General features: G+C 46.3%; 1 pseudogene; it reads right to left on the bottom strand.

Moving 5' to 3' along the window:
* Window positions 1-1,168: 1,168 nt before the first annotated feature.
* Window positions 1,169-4,105, bottom strand: LOC100946416 (annotated as a pseudogene).
* Window positions 4,106-5,290: the final 1,185 nt, after the last annotated feature.

The following is a 5,290-nucleotide window of genomic DNA, read 5'->3' as shown; positions in this document are numbered from 1 at the left end:
GTATGATGATCCTTATTTGGTATTAAACTTGGCTTAAAATGCCCTTACCTGTGCCACTTTCTCTTTTTTTCTTTTTTCTTTTTCTCTTTCTTTCTTTTTTTTTTGCAGTTTTGGCCAGGGCTGGGTTTGAACCCGCTACCTCTGGCTTATGGGGCTGGTGCCTACTCCTTTGAGTTGCAGGTGCCGTCCCTTCCTTTCTTTTTTTTTTTAAAGACAGATCTCACTTTATTGCCTTTGATAGAATGCCGTGGTGTCACAGCTCATAGCAACCTCCAACTCCTGGGCTTAGGCGATTCTCTTGCCTCAGCCTCCCGAGTAGCTGGAACTATAGGCGCTGGCCATGATGCCCGGCTATTTTTGTTGTTGTTACAGTTTGACCGGGGCCAGGTTCAAACCCGCCACCCTCAGTATATGGGGCTGCACCCTACCCACTGAGCCACAGGTGCCGCCCTGTGCTGCCTTCTCTTGCCATAGCAGCTTTCATTAGTGGCAACTCCAGAATCTCCCCCCAGAAGACAGACTGGCAGAAATTTGATTGGGGTAGTTGGGTTTGGAGGGATTGCAGCTCCCTGATTAGTCTTAGATCACAGATACTTGTGCGGGGGGTGGGGAACATGATGGGGATATCAAAGTCCCCTGGCACCCACCTATGGGCCCACACTAGTCAGCTCACCTCTGGGATGACCCTGGGATGATGTATTGGCCGGGCAGCTTTGGCACATCAAGGGCTTGGTGCAGAGGCCTGTTAGGGTCTGTTTACAGGGAGCTCACCAGGAGGGAAGAGCACCGAGGCTCACATGTCTGGCTCAAGAGCGATTGGCCAGGGCCACGGGAAGAGTGCTTCCGAGAAGGCTGTTGAGTTCAACCCAAGACCATATTGGAGATCATGTTAGAGAGGCAGATGGGGCCACACTCTGCGGAGTGTCACAGGCCACGGTGACCCATTCAAGATGTGTGCTAGGACCCCATGATGGGGCTGGGAGCCAAGGAATTACACAGTCTGGATCATGTTTTACTCCACTCTGGCCGCCAGGTAGAAACTAGACTGCAGGTGACAGTGGGAGTCAGGTTAGTTTGTGTGGGCCCCATGGCAGCAATGGGGCCTCAGGTGGGCCCTGGCCCTGTAAGTCATTGCTACTTTGAGCCAGGCGACATGACTGAGAACATGCTACAACAGAGGAAGATCCAATGGGGCAACCAGGAACACATGTGACGTGTGCTCCGGGCAGCTGAGGATTTCATAGGAGGTGAGTTCCCAGAGAGCAGGTGAGGTGGAGGCAGAACGAAGGGCTAAACTCATGTCTGTGGCCTCATCCTCAGTTCTGGGCTGGCATCGGCATGGGCCGGGAAATGTGAATTACACCCTTACTGCCATTTGCTTTTCTTGGATCATTAAGAGTTTATTTTTTGACTAGTGTACTGTGAGTATACACACACACACACACGAATAAAATATTCATTGCAAAAGAGGTATGTAAATACCTAGAAATTGATAAGCGTCCTCAGGATTTTGAAACCACCCTTAGCACAAACACTAAAGAAGTACAAAGTGTCATTATTAATGAAAATGGATGACGGTGACCATGAGTCAATAGGACTTTGCCCTTCAACCACCACTTCTGCACTTCCAGCAGAGCATCTCAAAGGGCTGCATGTATCTGGACATGGTGCTGTTTCACATAGATTAGGAAGCTCTGTGCTTATTACTTCTCTTAAGACCTAAGTGTGACCCTAGCCAGGTGAGATTAGAAGCTGTTTCCCAAATCATAGAGATACTGAATAACAGCTTTGGTCAGGAAATGGATATTGCATTTGGTTTCTCAGAATCAGTTCCTGGTGTAGGCAGATGGAATATTGCAAAAACGTGCATGTGTGAATGGTCTTGTGCACACATGTGGGTCGGGAGTGGGGGCTGGACTTGATAAAACCAGCCCCTAGTGGCAGGGGCTATTAGCTGCCTGACTGGGGAATTTTTTTTTTTTTTTTGAAACTATGGCTTTTTATTTTTAAAGGAAGTAGGAAGTAATCAGTAGCCTTATGATTTTTTTTTTAAATAAAAAAAGAAAGGATAAAGAAAAAAAACCCACAAAACAGAAACCTGGGGCTTAACAGAAACCGAAGTCTGTGTTACAGGTTCTTGGTTGGAAGATTCATATTTTTATAGATGAGTTTTTAATTTAATTAATTTAATTTATTTTTATTTTATTGAAACAGAGTCTCATTCTCTCGGCCTGAATAGGGTGCCCTGGCATCATCGTAACTCAGGGCAACCTCAAACCCTTGGGTCTGAGCAATCCTCTTGCCTCAGCCTTCCAACTATCTGGGACTACAGGCCTGCACCACTGCGCTGGCTAGTTTTCCTGTTTAGTAGAGATGGGAGTTTACTCTGGCTCAGGCTGGTCTCAAACTCCTGAGCTCAAGCAATACTTATTCCCTGCTTCAGCCTCCCAGAGTGCTAGGATAACAGGTGTGAGCCACTCCACCCTCCTATGAGAGAGTATTTGAAGAATAAATGGTTTGAGGAACCTAATTCTTGAAGTGATCTGGGGGAGGTGTCACAGTGCTAGATAGAGGGTGATGGGCAGTGATCACTGCTGAGGGCCTTGGAATGGATTTTGCTGTCACTTGATGCTCGTAACAGAGAATGGGGCAATAAAAAGTAACCAAGGCACCAACCGACCTTCTCGCTTGAGCATTCATCGCTTAAATCCAAAAGGTGGCTGGGTGTTGTGGCTTGTGCCTGTAGTCCTGTCTACTCTGGAGGCTGGGGCTGGAGGATTGATTGAGCCCAGGAGTTCTGGGCTATAGTGTAGTATGCCTATTGGTTGTCCGCACTAAGTTCAGCATCAATATAGTAACCTGTGGGGAGAGGGTTAAGGGGGTGCCTGGTTGCCTAAGGAGAGGTGAACTGGCCCAGGTGGGAAAAAGAGGAAGTCAAAACTTCTGTGCTGATCGGTTGTGGGATTGTGTCTGTGAAGAGCCACTGCACTCCAGCCTGGGCAACATAGTGAGACCCCAAAAAGAAAAAGTAGAAATTACAATAAAGAAAATCAAAAATTAAAAAGAAAAACAAAAACAAACCAAAAGGTACAGGCATAGGCTGTGTCGGGGTAGAAAGCCTTGGCGTTCTCATGGAGTACAACCAGCATTCCTTTTGTTTCCCTTGGAGTTGCGAAAGTCAAGTTTTTGTTTTTGTTTTTGTTTTTTTTGAGAGAGTCTCACTTTGTTTCCCTTGGTAGGGTCCTGTGGCACCAAGCTCACAGCAAACCTCAAACTCTTAGGCTCAAGCGATCCTCTTGCCTCACCCTCCCAAGTAGCTGGGACTATGGGCACCTGCCACAACACCCAGCTATTTCTAGAGACAGGGTCTGCTCTCCTTCAGGCTGGTCTCCAACTCCTGAGCTCAGGCAATCCGCTGGCCTCGGCCTCCCGGAGTGCTAGGATTACAGGGGTGAGCCACTGTGCCTGGCCTAAGGTCAAGTTCCTCATGAGCCACGCTGAAACCTCCATACAGCACAAGGGCTTTGGGGGAAGCCAAGCCCTTCAGGAACTTGGGAAAGGCTTCTTCCCACTGCTGCCGGTACTCCAGTTGCACCAGCCACAGCCTGCATTAGGGGCATAGGCTGTTACCGGCACAAACTTGTTAAATTCAGCCACAATCACCCATCCTTCCCGACATTGGTCCTCCTCACCAACGCCATAAGAGACTTGAAGTGGGCAGTAACGGGAAAGTAGGCCCATACCACTGTACCTTCCTTGTCTGAAAGAGCTGACCAGTGCTGATGGGATAGTCCAGCCAGCTCTTGAAGTTCAGTGGTAGTTTGTTCTCTAAACACATTTGGTCTCTTGGAGGCACAGGATATACAGGGCTTCTTCCTTAACTCAATTAAATCCTTTCTTCTTGATCAGGACGGAAGCCCATCCACATTCCAAGAGCTGATCTTGAGCATGGCTGGGTGAGGTTTTCTTATCTGGGAGGTATAACCTCTCCTGCTGCCTCTTTTTCGTTTTTCTTTGCTCCCGTTTTACTCTTCTTGGTCTCTGGCTTTGTCCTGGGGTCTTTCCCATCTGCTGCGGACCGCTCCCTTTCTCCTAGCTTGGGCATCCTTGTAATGAACACCCTTGAACACCCCTACCATGTCACCCACAGAAGCAATATTTTTATCATCTTGTCTGCCCTGCTTGGGTCCCAGAGTGGGTCCTCCTTACCTGAGCACAAAGAATGTGACTCTAGAAATAACAAATACCCATGATGCTCCGTTTCCTCTTCTGGAAAATAAAGATTATAATTCTTTTTTTTTTTAATTTTTTTTTTTATTACTTCTTCCTCCTGTAGTGTTTTCTTGCCCCCCCATGTAGTTGGGATCACAAGGTCCGACTGTCTTGTTGTCCTGTTGTTGTTGTAGAGACGGGGTCTCATTCTGGCTCACTCTGGCTCAGGGGGGTCTTCAGTTGGTCTCGAACCTCTGAGCACAGGTGATCCACCCGCCTCGACCTCCCACAGCGCTGGGACAACAGGCGTGAGCCACCACGCCCAGCCAAGATTATAATTCTTACCTTGATGAGTTGTATGTGAATTAAACAATCCAATGTATATAAGATATCTAGTATATAATAGGCACTAAATAAAATATTACTTCATGGCAGGGGCTGGCGCCTGTGGCTCAAGCAGCTAAGGTACCAGCCACATACACCTGAGCTGGCAGGTTCGAATCCAGCCCCAGCCCGCCAAACAACAATGATGGCTGCAACCAAAACGTAGCTGGGCGTTGTGGTGGGCACCTGTAGTCCAAGCTACTTGGGAGGTGGAGGCAGGAGACTCACTTGAGCCCAGGCGTTGGAGGTTGCTGTGAGCTGTGATGCCACAGCACTCTACCCAGGGTGACAGCTTGAGGCTCTGTCTCAAACAAACAAACAAACAAAATATTACTTCATGTAGCTCATTTTTAATGACTGCTTAATTTTAAGAAATTTAGTTTGACTATTGTTTTTATAAAAATAATTCGTAATTATTATATAAAATCCAGGTCAGATAGAAAAGGACAAAGAAGAAAATCACAAATCATAAAATTTCCTACCACCAAGAAATAACCTTTTTTTTTTTTTTTTTTAGCATTTGGTGATGATCATTATATACTTCCTTCTGTGTAAATTGTAGGAAAGTAGATAAAAAATAACTATGTATTTTATATCAAATATGTGTAATCTCAATTTTGATCTATACAACAGAAGCTAAAGAAACTAATGAAAGATGAAAGAATTTCTGAACTTTGTTTTTTTTATTTTTTGA

This window comes from Otolemur garnettii, unplaced genomic scaffold (genome assembly GCF_000181295.1).
Source record: "Otolemur garnettii isolate 467f Iridium unplaced genomic scaffold, OtoGar3 scaffold00077, whole genome shotgun sequence".
Taxonomy (NCBI): Eukaryota; Metazoa; Chordata; class Mammalia; order Primates; family Galagidae; genus Otolemur; species Otolemur garnettii.
Note: the sequence above shows the minus strand (reverse complement) of the source record. Positions and strands in the feature narration are given on the sequence as shown.